The sequence below is a fragment of the Psammomys obesus genome, unplaced genomic scaffold, assembly GCF_907164565.1.
Source record: "Psammomys obesus unplaced genomic scaffold, mPsaObe1.curated_primary_1811, whole genome shotgun sequence".
Lineage (NCBI taxonomy): Eukaryota > Metazoa > Chordata > Mammalia > Rodentia > Muridae > Psammomys > Psammomys obesus.
In genome coordinates this window covers 10,650,524-10,667,533 of record NW_026592510.1, presented here as the reverse complement: position 1 = coordinate 10,667,533, position 17,010 = coordinate 10,650,524, and the positions used below count along the sequence as shown (strand labels likewise).

General features: G+C 44.1%; 1 pseudogene; it reads left to right on the top strand.

Annotated features, from left to right (window-relative positions):
- The first annotated feature begins 1,805 nt into the window (after positions 1-1,805).
- Positions 1,806-15,422, top strand: LOC129681945 (40S ribosomal protein SA-like; annotated as a pseudogene).
- Positions 15,423-17,010: the final 1,588 nt, after the last annotated feature.

Below are 17,010 nucleotides of genomic sequence, written 5' to 3'. Positions count from 1 at the left end.
ATAGAGTGGCTGGCTGGCTCAGGTAGCTGCCAACACAGCAGACCTGAGGATACAGGTTACATTTGGCAACCATTTGGTAAATCATTTTTGTTTGTAACTAGAGGATATAAACATTTTGAAACAAGCCTGTTAATCTTCTCTTTCATCGGTCCTGTGATTGAAGACAGGCTTAGGAGCTGGGCAAGCTATGGGTGAATGGCCTCATTCTCCATGGGAGGAGAGGTGAGAGTTCTGTTGTAGAAGGATGTGAATGGGAGCAGGTTCCTCTTTGTATAGAGCAGGGAGGGGACAAGGGCACCTTGAAAAGGCCAAGGCTAAGGTACCATTGCTGTATCTGCCATAGGCATGTCCAACCCTGCCAGGAAGTGGTTAACTCCTTAAAAAGTTACCAGCCTGTCCTAGGTAAAGAACCATCTCGAGCATGGTGAAGACGATACCATATTTATTTATATTATAAACATGTGGTTCTGATGACTGGAAAGGAAATAGCTGTGCTTTTCAAAACAGTGCCAGATGCAAATGGGATCTCCGAAAGATGAAATGTGGGGCCATTTGGGCCTCTTGCCTTTGTCTGGTGTCTTTGGACTTGGTGAAACTGCAAAGTCAGCGTATTTTCTCGGATTTTTATGAAACTTGTTGAACTCTTTCAAGAACATAAAATAAAACAAATGGCTGTAACAGCGCTGCAACCCAACCAGCTTCACACAATGTTCTCTGTTGCCCAGTTAAGTGTTGTCGAACTTTGAAGGAGGCCTTGAGCTCGGCTGCGCATAGGGAAGTACTCAGCAATGAAGAAGCAAATGCATTCCTCTCAGGCCATCAGCAAGCCGAGGCTCCATTGCTTCAATCTCTCCTTCTAACCAGCTGGCCTCCGCCATGTCTTCATTAGCAAAAGATTTGAAAGCTTAAGCCCAGATGGACTTAAGACTGGGGGACCATCCGAATCTCTTTGCAAAAGAACTGTCACTTGCAGTTTTATGAGGGCAGCATACAGGAACGTGACAAGGATGTGGCTTTTTAATTGCTAGGAGAGGAGAGCACTTTTTTTGTTTTTAAGGCTGGTAGACTTCTGGGGCGCATGCCAAGGGTGCTTCCTAGAGCATAGCTCTGTTACCTCCTCCACCCCCTCCTCCCAAGGCTGAGATGGCTCCTAAGGCTCTTTACTAAACCTTTTCCTGGGTCTGGCTTTTCTTTCTTGGGTTCCCAGAGGCGGCCACAAGCCTGCGACTGCAAGGCCCCAGTCGGCAGCAATCGGCTTTCCTCCCTTCTGCAGTAGGGCTAGCTGTTGGCTATGGGATCTGTGCAGTGGACTGTGCTAAGCAGATGGGGAAGCCTCCAGCCCTCTCAGGCCCACATGCCCTGGCAGCAGCTTAAGCTCAAATACTCGCTTTGAGTTTCTGCGTGTTGCTAAATGAGAGTCCTAAAAGCTGCTGCCCTGGGGCTTCTGAGAGAAGAGGGCAGTGTGGGCAGGAGAGCAACAACAACACAACAAAACACCAGGCTCATAGGAAAGATCCAGCCTCGCCCCCCCACTGGAGGTCAGCAGTGGAATTCATCAGAGACAGAGCGGAGGGAGACTGAGAACTGGTCCCTTCAAAGGAGGCTTGCTAGGTAGTTGGTAACTGACGACAAAGCCATTACCACTGACTCTGTTGAGTCCAGGGCATGAGTCACTGTCTCCAGCACCTCTCCTTCTATTCCTCTTTCTGCCAGGCAGCTTGTAATTTAAATCAGGAGTCTGGGGGGAATTATGGAGCCCCCCCCCCCCCCAGGAACCCGATCTCAAGGGCACGGCTGATCAAATGATGTCAGCGGAAAGATGTACAGAGGCCTGCCGTGACCACACTGAGATCACAAGGCAGCTGCGTGATCGGATGCCGCCGCATGAGAAGGTGATGATGACTCAAAAACAACAGCGCAACAGTTCTATGCACCCCCTTTCCCCCCCCACCCCCCCGCCAAGCAAAATTCCCAGGAGGCCTGAATACTTCTTTCCAGGCTCCTATCTGGACAGGACATCGCTTCTCTTTTTGAGGGACAGGAATCCACACATAGCAAAAACCATCAGGAAGGCTTGTGGGCAGGAAAGCCACAAGTGATCTCATGAGAGCAAAGTTAGCATCTCAATCCTTTTGGGGCTGTCAGGGTTAAAGTGCAGAAATGGAGCAAGGGTGACTAATGAGTGCTCATTGATGGCCCCGGGCCACCATTTTACTTCATCTGTGCAGTGCTGTTTGCTTTTCCAAACCAGCTTTGCAGATACATTCTTGCTGAAGCCTTCCAGAAGGGAGGGGACGAGTGCAGGGGTGGCAGGGGGGGATAGTGGTCGGGTGCAGGGGACACTTAACGTTTTGAAAGAAAATAACGAGAACTTGTAGGGTTTAAATTTATACCACTTGACTCAATTAAAAAGGTGCGTGTTTGTATTTATTTGAAATATCTTACAAAATACTGATTTTTTTTCCAGTCGTAAAGTAAAAGTGGGAACATATAATGGTGAAGAACAATGTACATTATGGATGATGAATGCCTTTCTCTGGGTTAAAACTCAAGCCAAGCCTTTTGTTAAGCTGGGAAGGAATAATAGAGTGACTGGATCTGCCATAAGGCAAATATATACTACCTCCACCCACACTGATTTGTTGATAATTAAAAGCAGAAATAATGGCATAAGAATTGTGAATTATTTACCTTGGAAGCATTTTTTCCCTAATAAACTAAAGGTTCCACTTCTCAGAACTAACCGATTCTCTGTTCACTTAACTTTATCTCTCAATCATTCTTTATTTCTGCAAACTGTTATCAGTGTTACCCAGTGATTGGTGGCTACACTGTATAATTTCGCCCTGTTAAGCTTACAGTGTCATTTTCTTACACTATCTCATCTCCAATGGTCCCCTTAGTCCACTCGCTGTAAGGGCGCTGGGCTCCTGGGTATGATACAGTGTTATAATCACTTAAGGAAGGTAGGATTGATTTTGGTTCCCAGTTCAAAGGTTTCAACCCATTTTTAGTGGGGAGGTGTGGAGCAAAACATCTCAGGAAGCAGACAGAAAGAAAACCTATGATGAATTTCTTCTTTCTTTCTTTGGTTGATCCTCTATCCCTGACAGGTTTACCCAGAAGTCCACTTTTCTAATCTTTTGTGTGCTTCTTAATCTAACCCCATTGACAACATTTTCTAGCATAAGCCCATCCTGTTCAGACCTGACCACACACACACACCTAGCTCCTTCATTCATGACATTCTACTGTTGGACCTCAAAAGGCTCATGTTCATTTCATAATGCAACGTGCATTGTGTTCATCCCTAAGAGACTTCATAGTTTCAGCAGCTTCAACCTTGTTCGAAAGTCCAAGTTTAAAGTCTCTTCTAAGACTCAGGGTAAATTCTTACCTGTCTTTTTTAAAATCAAAAGGAAAATTAGACATTTATAGGATACAATGGCATTTCAAAGAGAAAAACTAGGAAAAGAAGAAACAGGTCAAAGTAAGACTGAAAGCCGGCAGGCCAAATGCTAAATCCTGTGGGTTCATGCCTGGCATCCTGGATACATGGTGGTGGAAAGCGAGTTCCAAATAACTTGGGGAAAACTGTCTATGGGTTTTGTCAGTAGCAGCTTTACAGTCTCTTACTTGAGCTCCACTAGCTTCAAGCATACCAGCCTTCCTCGGCAGATCTGATAGAAGCCTAGGGTCTACACCACAGCTTTGGTCTTCTCCCTCAAGTTTCATGAATCACCTTCTCAGGAGCTGCCTATAGGTATTCTGACGCTGCTATATATCATCTGGTCTCCTATGCTCCCCTTTAAAACTTGGGTAAATGCTTTTATACTAACCTGGTAGTTATTCTATATGCCTGCAAAACCAGCAACACACAGATGACATCAAGGCCTGCAAACAGTTTGAACAGTAGCTGGGTCCCTTTTAAGCCCATGGCTATAGTGGCTTCTGGATATGACTACACTAGGAAAAACACATACCTCTGGAAGCCTGGGACTAACAGCGTGCCCTAGAGCTCTCAGATCAAGGTCTTCCAAATGAGTTAAAAATCTTAACATCCTTAAGCCTACAAGGAAGATGCCAAGATTCCACCAGGGCGTATTTCCTATTGTCCCAGTGAAAAATATTTGTTTCCTTTTAATATCCCTGACCTCTTCAAGAGCCATGCCCCAGCTTTGAGCACACTTCTTTTTAGGGCAAAGTGAAAAAGAAAATTTAACCTTCCTACTCTATTCTTTGTTCATAATTTTCTTTGTAAACACGTCTAAAGATGTCTAGCAACCGCTGTGCTACTAAATGCAAGGAGGCCTTGAATTTTTTCATCCTATCAATTAATCCACTTTCTTTAAACTCAGCTTCAAAGTCTCAGGGCATAGACAACTTGCAGACTATCTCATTATCACAATGTGGCACAAATAGCTTGTGGTTTAATTCTCATATTTAAACGGGCTGGGAGAGATATTGGTGGGGTCAAAAATAAGACCAGGTTTAAGAAACATTGCCCGGCACTATGCTGGTCAAACCTGGTGGCACGGTAAAGTTTATTTGAGATCCTTAAGAAATGGGAGTTCCAGGGGCAGATAAGCTATTGCTCAACCCAATCCAGCAATAACTTCCCTGTACAAATGCCAAGTCTACAGCTGTTAATAAACCAAAACACCAGCCTCAGAACTCAGGAAAGAGAGTGATCCCAAGGTGCCCGGCTTTAGTATAACAAAGTGGAAAAGGTGCCTGCAGACAGAGGGTAGAAGGAAAAATGTTATATCTCTATCCCAAATTTGAGCTACCCAGTCCAGAGGGAGGGGGCAATGGGATATCAATCCTACTTGAGGGAGGATGTGAGAATTCAGTCCAGGTCCCAGACTTGAAACCTGGTACCCAGTAGCGTGAAAAGTAGTGCTGACTAAAGCCTTATCCTATAGCTAACCTACCGACTGGGCCAGTGTGAGTGCATTAGGCCAGCTGCAAATAGCCAGCTGCCTCCACCATTTCTTCACCCTAAGACTGTACAGGGGAGCAAGATACATGAGCTACCACAACAGGTTTTTTTCTCAGAGTGCAATGCCATACTTGCTCTAGGGAGACCAAGCACACAACAGAAACTAAAGGCGCCATTTGCAGATAGAGATTCTTGCCCATCTCTGGCAATTTGGTGGAGACATGTACATGTGTGAGGCTAACCCAAATTTCAGTGCTGGAAGGGACTTGGAGAACATTCACCCTCTTCCCAAGAGTCTGAAGGCTGAGAGGCTCAGCTGTGACCTCACTGGCCTTGGTGGTCCAGAAGCTCCCTCTACTATCATCCCCTGAAAGCTCGCAGCACTGTCAGGACCATGCCAGTACGTGTGCCCCAGGGAGCCAGACTCGTGTTTGAGTCTGCATCCCTGATGATTGCACTGTAGGACTTGGTGTGCTCCTGAAACGGTACAGATCTTTGCACCTGCGAAATACAGGTGTGGTCAAGTTTAACAGCTGGTCCAGTTTCTACCTTTATCGGTACATCCTCAACTTTCAGACAGCATGGTGTGGTGAGCGACCTGTTTCTCAAGGAAGGGCAAGGTAGTAGTCATAAGACTGACTATCTTCTGGGATATAGAGCCGAACCTGGCAAAGTTAACCCCAGCCCATCCCCCTGTGGGTGGAGCCTCTGGAACAATTCTAATGCCAGGTGAAGAGGTGTGGCCCCAGGCTGTCACACTAATCTTTCAGCCAGCATCACAGGTTACAGTGACCTTATACCATAGGTTCACTTAAGCAACAATAGCTCACAGGGGTGTGGACCTTGGTCCTAACTATTGTTAATGCTGTGCTGATCTTTGTGGGCTGTGGGCTCTGGCTCCTGACAGAACTCTATGACATTCATTAGTGAGTATAGATGTGACACAGAAGATAAACGTGGTCTTTTTATGGTAATGCTACCCAAGGCGAGACAAAACCCTGAATTGTCTGACCACAGGTCAGTAATTACAGATGGGTCATCTGGGATTATCCTGGATGGGAAGAGGTTTATGAGGGGATGCAACCCTCCTTAGATACTGCTCCCACATCCCAAACAATTTACTGAGTATTTGGGACAATCCTGGGTGTGGTTTGCTTTTTAGTACCAAGGGAATGACAGCATACTCCTGGCAAATCTGGACCTGGGCACCACCTAGTGCTGATCTAGTGGAAGTGACTCTAGGCTCAGAGAAAATGAAGAGACTGCTTTGATGATAAGTGCCTGTCATCCCGGCATTTGGGAGGATGAGGCAGGAGGATTATGTCAAGGTCAGCCTGAGTCACACAGCGAATTCCAGCCCAGCCTTAGCAACATAGTTAGGCTCTGCCTCAAATAACATAGAAAAACAGTTTGGGAATACTGTTGGGGCTTTGTGTTTCTGTAAAACAAACAAACAAAACCCCCAAACTGTTGTAAACAATTTAAGGAGGTAAAGGCTTACTTTAGCTCACAACTTCAGTGAGAGAATGGTAGAACAGAGCTGTTTATGGCATTCAGGAAGCATGAGGGAGAATAGCGCAGGGCCCAGAGCCAACCAATTTCCCAGTGGCCCACTCTTTCATCTGGGCTCTCTCTCTCTTAAAGTTTCTATTTTCTCTTCTGACAGCACTGTCAGCTGAGGACCAATAATTAAACACATGAGCCTATGTGGAACATTTCATATTTAAGCCACAACACAGGAATAAGTAGGGTTCCTTCAGTGATGTCTCACACCGATGACATCTAGACCTTTCAGAAGACATGACTTTATCTAGTGCTCAAAGTGTCAGCAGCCGATCAGGCAGCCCTCAGTACAAGAACACTAGCAAAGAATTTAAAGCAGCTGTTTTAGGGAAACTCCCTGTGCTGTGGGGGAAGGGTACCCCCAAACAGACACCTAACAAAGAGATGGAAGCAATTAATAAGAAATCAAACACAATCTTGAACTGAAGGTAACATGTGGTGAAATTAAAAATGCAACAGAAGGCATCAGTGGCAGTGCAGATCAAACAGCAGCGGGGAATTAGTGAGTTTGAAGACAGGCTATTTGAAAATACACATTTGCAGAAGGAGAAACAAGGTTAGGAGGGATTAGAAAGCTTGTGGGAGCTTTGAAGCAGTAAAACAAAACAAAACAAAAATAAAAACAAATGTTTGGGCTATCATGCAAGAGGGACTTTATAATTCCAAGGGGTTTGAAAGTTCATGGTAATAGAACATTATGGAAACATTGAAATGGGTTTCAGGATTTTAAAAAGAAAAAAAAAAGGACAAAAATCACTGAAAAAATTAATTAATTAATTAATTAATTAATTAATTAATTAAGGCCCGTGACATCTTAAAATCTAACTCCAAAAGGCAGAAGATGTGACCAAAAGACAAAAACTCAGCTGCTGGACAGAATTATTTCCAGCAGCTCCATCCGCGTTTGGTACCCAGGGCATGTGGTGGCATCATCTGTGCTCCACCAGTCTTTGTTAGCCTCGATGTTATGGCCTCCGCATGTCTGCTGGTTCTCTTGGGTCAGCTCTTTTGTCTTTCCTTAGAAAGATTATTCTACATTCCTGGCAAGACCAACATCCCGGGGTCTCCATTGTGGCTTATGTTTCACCCTCAGTGCTTCACAGCTGGCCTCTTCAGGTCTCCTTTCGGGGAAATCTAATCTTGCCATGCAGCGTCTGGCCTCACCCGCTCTACTCTGGGACCTTGCTGTAAGTCTCAATGATCCCACCGTTGCTGCATTCTGCGGGGGCCAGCAAAACCAGAACCACAAGGACAGTTCCTGCCGGAGATGTAGCATGGTCCTCTCTCAGCACAGCTGCAGTGGTCTCTGACTCCCTGCGGGCCTGAGCATAGAGAAACATTTCCCAGGGCTGTTCTGTTGGAGCAGTGGACCCAGCTTGAACCACTCTCCATGCAGTCTCTTTCTTCTTTTAAACACACACGCTCCCTTCTCAAATGAAAGATTTTCTCTTTTTTTCCAAACAAGATTGCAGTTTTCTCGCGTGGAGCCTCCATTGGGTAGAATCTTTTTCTCAAGGCACCTTCCCTGTTTTCCAAACGTCTAATGATCCCTCTAACAATCACAGCCACTTTGCCTGCCCTCACTTTGTCTGCACTTTAAAACACATTCATGACTTTTCCTTAACACACTAGACATTTTTCGTATTCTTCTGCTCTGCTCTGTATTCTCACAGTATAAACTTGGTTTAACACAGTGAGCAAGGACCTTGTGACAACCTTAATGTTATCCTGTGTTGAAATTTCATCATTATTTTTAATTTACCCTCTCAAACTTTCATGAGAAATTTGCATACCATTCACGTTATTTGCCTGAATATACATTTATGGCCCCAGCCTCGTTCCAGGTGGAATCCCTGCTACTCTCTGAACCTGCATCAGCAGCCTCTGCTGCCTGTACCTTCTATGGCACCCTGTTCTTTAGGACTACAGCAGAATGGTCATTAAGCTCTCCATACAGCATCCTGGGCTTTCTTGATCCTGGTGTTCCAAACTCATATACATCCTTCCAAAAGACCAGTTCCAAAGGTCTCCAAATCACACAGATTTATCAGGGCAACAACCTCAGGGTGGTTCCAATTGCTCCTCAGACACTGTTGTGAGCAAATACCAAATAGAAGCGAGTTGAAGTAGGAATCATTTATTTCACATTCTTATTTTGGGATGGTGTACAGGCCACGGTGCTCATGAAGGTCAGAGGACAATTTGGAGGAGTCAGTTTTCTCCTACTACCCTGTGGACCTGCCTGAGGTAAAACTTGGGTCATCAGGCTTTGCAGCACATGCCTCTCCCCACTAAACCATCTTACTGGCTCGGTTTGTTTCTGTCCCTTCCTAATGATGTCGAGTTTCCGTACTTCCAACTTTTTGTTATTGTTGTTTTGTTTAGTGATGAAGGAGATCTGGCTGTGACATCTGTCACTTCATTGTATGCAAGGGTTGATTCGGGTGCTCTGGATGGCTAGATGGGGGTGTCCCCTTCCTCTGTCCCAAACCTGTATGCTCCATCTGTTGAAGATAAGCTTTCCCTATAGAGGAGGACAGGTCTTTTGAAAAGGGTGTATTAGTATTAGTATTTACAGACTTTGCTAGAAATCCAAGCGAGCTCTCAAAAGCTGTTGCTTACGTGAGCCTCATGATAACCACAAAGCAAACATATGTCATATGTAAACAAAAGTCAAGGAGCAAGGAATCAAAATATACTACTAAAGTAATTTACTTAACTGCCAAGGAACATTATGAGAGACAGGGGGAGGAGAAGGGATAGTGGAAGTGGAAGAGAAGGAAGGAGGGAAGGAGAGAAGGAGAAAGGGAGACAGAGGGAGGGAGATTCCTGCAACACCTTTACTATTAATAATCACTTTGAATGTAAAAGAACTAAAATTGCCAATTAAAAGACAGTTACTGAGCAGATTAAAAAAAAGATCCAACCATAAGTTGATCATAAAAGCTGAGTTTACCTTCTAGGACACATTCCTTCCAGACAGAATTTAAAAAGAAGCAGAAACAGCCATGTTAATTCAAGATAAAAGAGACTTTAAAGCCAAAGGAATAAAGAGTAATGAGGAAGTACAGTAGACAATGACAAAAGCGTCAGTTCAGTGGGAACTAAATTCTAAATACATATGCACCAAATATACATTTATACACAAATATATATTTGTGACAGTATACAAATATACAGAGCAAGCATTACTAGACTGGATAGACTTTGTTGAACAATGTTTGGAGACTTTAACATGTCACTTTTGGCAGTGAATACAAATGACCCAGACAGAATTTTAACAGAGAAACACTGGAGTTAAAGTTTACCATGGAGTAGAACTAACAGACATCTATGGGGCACTGGAGAAAAACCAACATTTTCAACAAATAGTGTGAGAAAAACTGTACATTCTTATGCAAAAGAAAATGACGGTGGATCCCTTTATCTCACCATTTACAATGATACCCAAATAAACTCAAAGTGTGGCAAGATTTACATGTAAGTCCTGAAACTATGGAAACACTGAAAGAAAATATGAAGAGAATTATTCTGGACACTGGAATGGGAGAGAATTCTTTGGACAAGGCTTTAAAAACATAACAAAAGCAAAATAGACAACTAGGATTACAAGAAACAGAGAGCCACCTGAACTTGGAATTGGAAATATTGTAGTGAAGAGAACTCATACATTGGGGCCAAATGTTTGTTGACTGTGTAACGAGGGGTTTGTATCCAGTATATACACTCAAAAGTACCCCCAAAATTAACTTTATTAAAATATGCAATAAATTTGAACAGACATTTATCAAAATAAGGCATACAAATAGCCCACAGGTATTTGGAAAAATACAGTATAATCACCAGGGAAATACAAATAAAAAAACAGTGAGTTATTGCCTCATCAAGGAGAAAGGAAAACTTTCGCATACTGAGGGTAGAAACAGACACAGTGCAGCCATGATAGAAAACAATTTGGAAGTTTTTAAGAAAATTAAAAAAAAAAATCTTGATTCATCAGTACTGCTACTGGGCACATATCATCCCAAAATGAGATCAATATGCCAAAGAAATACCAGCACCTCTGTGTTCATTGCGCTACTGTTCACAACAGACAACAGATGACAACAAGCTAAGTGTCTATCAAGTGATGAACAGACCAAGAGAACGTGGTGAATGTACGCCATGGAATACTACTCAGCCTAAAAAGCAATGAAATCCTGTCATGTGTGGTCACGTGACTAGAACTAGAGAGCCTGAGATTAACCAAAGTCAGTCATGAACAAAAACACAGGGGGTGCCTGCTCTTGGTCGTGTGACATCTAAAATAGCTGATATCATAAAAGTAGAATGATAAGGACCAGAGACTGAGGAGGAAGAAGGGGAGGAGTGGGGAAAAAACTGAACAAGGTTCCTATGATACAGCTAGCAAGAGGCTCTTGGGGTATTACCATACAGCCTGGCAACTGTAGATAAGAATCACATACCTCAAATTTCCAAATGCTAGAGGGTGGCATTTTGAAAATTTTTACCATTACAGAATGAAGAATGTTTCAGGACAAGGCTCCATTTGTATCGGTTTAAACATTGTGCAATATATACAATGTGTCAAAGAAAAAGAAACCATGACTGGATGGCTGGGCTCTTCCCAGAGTTTCTAGTGTAAATGCTTTGATAGCCTTGGACATGGGCTGTGTAAAACATCGAGAGATGATTCTTATTTCAGGTGGCAAACCTGAGAACTGCTGTTCTGGATGACAGGTGACAGAACACTGGTAACAGAACATCCCACCTGTAGGCATGTCTAACATTTCAATATTCTCCCTCAGAGCCCACACGTGACTCTGGAATTTTTCTCCATACATTATTGTAATTAACTGGAACTTATGTGCGAAATAAATCCCCTTGTCATGCCTGTGCTAGATGGGCTTGTGCTAAACTAGGACCCAAAAGCCATATTTTAATGTTTTAACACCCCAAAGCGACTCATTAAATGTCATGAGTCCTCATAGTTTGTCATTATTCTTTAGTGATGCTGGAGAAAAAGAGCATGGGTGACAAACTGATGGTGACATGGAAAAGAGGAGAGGTGAGTGAATGTTGAATATAGTAGAGACAAGTTATGCTTGGTTATTATGCAGGCTGATACTCCATTTCATTTCAAAATGCCACTCTGAGATAACAAGAAATAGTCCTAATTGTTTTTATTTCATTGCAGGCTTCTTTAGGATAGCTGTTTTATGCTGGGTTCTAAGGCTACAATGTTTATCAAGTAGGCAAAAAGAAAGAACAGGAATCAATGCCACATTTTAGTTAGGATTATCTTCAAGTGAAAAGTCAACAAAATAATCCCATGGATACAAATGTCTAGTATTTAGTTACTCAAATGTAAAACAGCAATGTCCCTTGAGGTAAATATAGAAAAAATAAATGTATTCTATAGGAACCTTCAGAAACTATTTTCCTAGAATGTGATGGCTGAACAGAAACAAATATGACAAAATATTGATCACTTCTTAGGCTATTCATAAATGTAGGCAAGCATGTGTGTGTGTGTGTGTGTGTGTGTGTGTGTGTGTGTGTGTGTGTGAAATAGTTTGTGAAACAAAACAGTAATTCAAATAAGGAAAGCTGTGTCAGTCAGTCAATAGTTATCTGGAAATTATAATGAAAATCAAAGGCATCAGGTGGGTAAAAGTTTGAAAAGATGGAAATACCAAACTCGCAGAGGATTGGAATAATATGATGCGATTTTAACAACAATGGCTCCAATAGGCTCATATGTTTGAATGCTTGATCCCTAATGGGTGGAACTGTTTTGGGAAGGATTAGGAGGTGTGGCGCTGTTGGAAGAGGTATTTCACTGAGGGTGGACTTTGAGTTTTCAAAAGTCCATGCTGGGCTCAGTCTCTGTCTCTGTCTTTCTCTCTGTGTATCTGTCTGTCTCTGCCTCTGGCTTGTGGATAAGCTGTAAGATCTTAGCAACTGCTCCAACTCTGTACCTGCCTGCCTGCCGCCATGCTTCTCACCATGATGAGCATGGATAAGTTGCCTGGCTCATGGTGTCTCTTCACAGCAAAAGAACAGTAACTAAGATAGGCATCTTCTCATGTAGTGAAGGTAGAAAGGGAAATCAATTAAACCATTTTGGAAAAATAGTTTGGCTTGTCCAACAAAGGGGACGTTACTTAAATTTCATAGCCTACGACCATATTCCTAGACACTTCTTAGAAACGAGCTCCTGTAGGGCAGGGAGACCACTTGCCACAATCCCAGCAATGACACTCCAGATGTTCACGGCATAGCAAAAACAAGGAAACAGTGAGTGTGAGTGCGAGCGTGACACAGTAACAAGCTGACCGCTGTGCAGCAAAGAAACTGACATTCTTCAAATAGAGCATAGATGACTTTCATCAATACAGTGCTAAATAAAAATAGTTTACAAAAGAACTTTTCCTATAGATATTTTTAAAAATGTATAAAACTAATAATAACCTATGGGGGTTAATACTTACAGGATAGAGCGATAGAGGAGAGCAATTACGACCAATGTCAACAGAGAGTTAGGCGAGATTAAAGCTGTTGCTGTCATTAAGAATGGGCACCAAGAGGGACGGACGATGCCCATGCTTGCTGACAATATTGAGGGAGGGGAAAACAAACAGACAAGGAGGAATATAGCATCTATTTCAGAACACTTAAAGTGGACCTGAGAGCCCCTTTTAGCCCAGGTCTCAGGCACATCCACAGCTGTGAACTGACCTCATGACATACCCACCTAGGCACATGTCCCTCTGTGTCTGTCAGAAACAGCCTTGCAATTGAAATTCACTAGCCTTTGAACCCTTTCCCCTAAACTGGCCAGAGACACAGAACGTTGCAAACTGTTAATTGGAGATGAGATGCACAAGCGAGACAATGCCCCAACAAACAGGTTAAGCCCTGAGCACGTCTTTAAGGCTGCTTGAAGTCGGTGTTTCTAGATAGAAATCCTATGAATTTCTAAACGAACCTAATGCTTTTGGTCTTATACAGTTTGATTTCAGCTCTGACCACAGTTTACTGAGCTAGATAGTAATCAAACACACAGTATTGAAATTATGTATTATAGAGTTTATTGAAATCTCTGGATCATGGTGTATTTCACAATAAAAAATAAGTTTTCTAACTCTCCATTGTAAGAAACTTTTTTTTTTATTATTATTTGTTCTGCATGCATGGAGATTCTGGAAGAGAGAGAATATAATTGCCCCACTGATTGTCTGTCCTGACCCATCAGAACAGTTTGGAGTTCACAAGTGCTGTTCTTCAAAGACTAGTGGAGGGAGCTGGAGGTGAAGACTGAGGCTGGACACAACTCACTTGCCGAACACTGTCAAAACCAACAGAGAGAAAATGCCAAGATCAAAGGTGCTCACTGGAGAACCACAGTCAAATCTCTACCAAACCCTGACTCCAACGCTAGAAACATAATTGATGTGCATATGGCCAACAAGAGCACAGGTTAAGATTCTTCCCACATTGTCCTAATCCAGCCTATCCTCCCTACTCAAATAATGTGTGACAGTGTAAAAGTGGTCAACCTGTCCCTTCTTTATCCATAGAGTCAGACTTCAGCCTTTCATCGTGGTCACTTCTCTGTTGAGTTTTTCTACAGTAATGAAAGAAACAGGAAGGAACTGAGATTTGGTGAAGCATGCTGAGATGCAGTGTTCCTGCCTGCTGGGAGATGGAGTAGAAACCATGCTTGTCATCCATGGATCAGCTCATCTTGCACAAAGAAGCCAATACAGTCCATTAAAGGGTGGCAAGATGACTCAGCTGTAAGAGCATGGTTCTTGGAAAGGACTGGGGTTCAGTTCCCATGTGAGGCAGTTCACAACTAACTCACTCCAGTTCCAGGGATCCAGTGATGCTCTTTTTTTTTTTCTCTCTCTCACTTGCTCAGATATACATGCATATAAAAATGTGCACTAAATAAAAGGATAGTTTTGCCTTTCTGTGCAGCCCAAGGCCGGGTCTATACTGTGTTGTTCTTGATTCCTGCCGTAACTTAAAGAGAAAGTTACACATTGTCTGGAGCCCTTGGTGTCCTGGAGATAAAGGAAGAAGGGGCTGTCCTCAAATTCCTTGCCACAGGGACCCACTTAGGTGGCACCAACCTTGACTTTCAGATGGAGAAATACATCTACAAAGGGAAGAGTGATGGAATCTATGTCATAAAGAGGATCTGGGAGAAGCTGTTGGCTTGCTGCTCGGGCTATTGTTGCCATTGAAAACCCTGTTGATGTCAGCATCATCTCTTCCAGGAACACTGGCCACAGAGCTGTGCTGAAATTTGCTGCCACTGCCACTTGAGCCACTCCAATTGCTGGTTGCTTCACACCTGGGACTTTCACTAACCAAATCCAAGCAGCGTTCAGGGAGCCACGGCTTCTAGTGGTGACTGATCCCAGGGCTGACCATCAGCCCCTCACAGAGGCCTCTTACATCAACCTGCCCACCATCGCTCTGTGTGACCCAGATTCTCCTCTTAACTATGTGGACATTGCCATCCCATGCAACAACAAGGGAGCTCATTAAGTGGGTCTGACATGGTGGCCCGGGAAGTACTGCGCATGTGTGGCACTAACTCTTGTGAGCACCAGTGGGAAGTCATACCTGATCTTGTACAGAGACCCAGAAGAGAATGAGAAGGAGGAGCAGGCTGTTGCTGAGATGGCCGTGACCAAGGAGGAATTCTAGGACGGCGCCAGCTCCTGAGTTCACTGCCGCTCAGCCCGAGGTAGCAGACTGGTCTGAGGGTGAGCAGGTGCCCTCTGTACCCATCCAGCAGTTCCCTACTGACTGGAGTGCCCAGCCAGCCACTGAGGACTGGTCAGCAGCTCCCACAGGGCAGGCCACTGTGTGGGTTGGAGCCACCACTGAATGGTCCTGAGCTCCTCTGCAGACGCCTGAGCAAAGGAGAAAATGGTGGAAGAACAAAAAAATTCCTAAAAGCTGAAAAAAAAATATGAATGTTTATGTAGCCACACCCTTCTCCATAGCATCACCTTGATAGTGAACCACTCTGAGCCTAGAGTGGCTCGGGAGTCATATTTATCACAAGAGACTCAAAAAAAAAAAAAAAAAAAAAAAAGAAAAAAGAAAAAAAAAAAGATTTGTTGTGGAGTCTGCATCTATTCTTTTAGAGGGTGGAGCAATTAATAAACATTAACTCGTTAACATTAATAGAAACGGAATCCTACTACACCGCAATCCAGAGTTACCGTTGTATTGGCTTCGGACACCAACCACCTACTTTGCTTTTCCATAAAGCCCCTGCTATTGATGGCTTCTGGACCGTCTTTGGCATCCACAGTCCCCATCTGATCTCATTATTTCGGATCCATGCACCCTGGCGGGCGCTGTATCTTCTGTCTTTTGGTCCTCCCATCATATAAACAGGATTGTTTTATGACTTCTTTTCTCCAGAGCTTGGGGTTTTTGTCCTGGCTTGGTTTGTGCTTCATGTTTAAGGATGGAAACCTAAGCTCAGGGTGAAGGTCTCCAGCTCCCAGGGGGCCCTTCAAGGGGTGACCTCCTTCTGTGGGGGATACCATTTGTCCCTGCGGCTTTTCTGGGGGGCCCCGGGAGCTAAACATTCCAAGTTGGCCCAAGCACTTGGCAGACAAGCCCCCTGATTGTTGCTGGAGACCCCAGGTCAGTTTGGGGCGGAGCAAGCCTTTTAGGAATCCAAGAGGCTGGGACACAGGCATGCTGATGAGGGAGAAACGTGCTGAGGAGAAGGTAGGCCTCGATGTATGCCCCGCTGGACAAAAGCTGCTAGTGTCAGCTTGATTTGCAAGATCAACATTCATGAGTTCCACTGCTTAGAAAGGGGGATTATCTACAAACCAGGGTCTGAATGGGAGCCATAAATAAGTGATTTCACACTACCAAGCAGGAAGAATATTCTGCCTTCTAAATTATTCTGAACAGCATGTTCGGCCCCTCCCAGGTTCCCACCAGTGACTAACCCGGGGGCGGGAGGTGCTCAAATAATGGACCTCTTGGCGAAGAGCCTCTGCCTCCTCCAGAGGGTACCCCTCTTGCAAAGCCCGGGTGCAGCCCCAACTTCACTTCCGAAATCCAATCCAGGTTTTGCCTCCTACCGCCTCTGTGGCCCATTTCAGGCTTGGGATGTTCCGGGCAAGGATTTCTCTCCAACCACAATTCGCCCTGCTCTGCTGGGGTTCCCAGGCTGTGCACGTCTCAAACGTGCTCGAGTATTCATCAAAAGAATTGGGAGGGTCTTTCATCCGCTGCCTAAGTAGGGACATGCTTCTAGCCACCCCATTTGTAGCTGGGTTTGCTCTGAAATGGAAATGTACCTCCCGATGCAAGGAAAGCGGGTGGAAGGTTCCCCCTCCTCCACTCTGGGCAATGAATTTCTCATTTTTTTGCCTTGCCCTCCTCCATCCTTTGTGCAGGCTTTGCTATGTTAACTCCGTGAGGCCCTTTTTGCATGGGACTTGCCCTTTCCT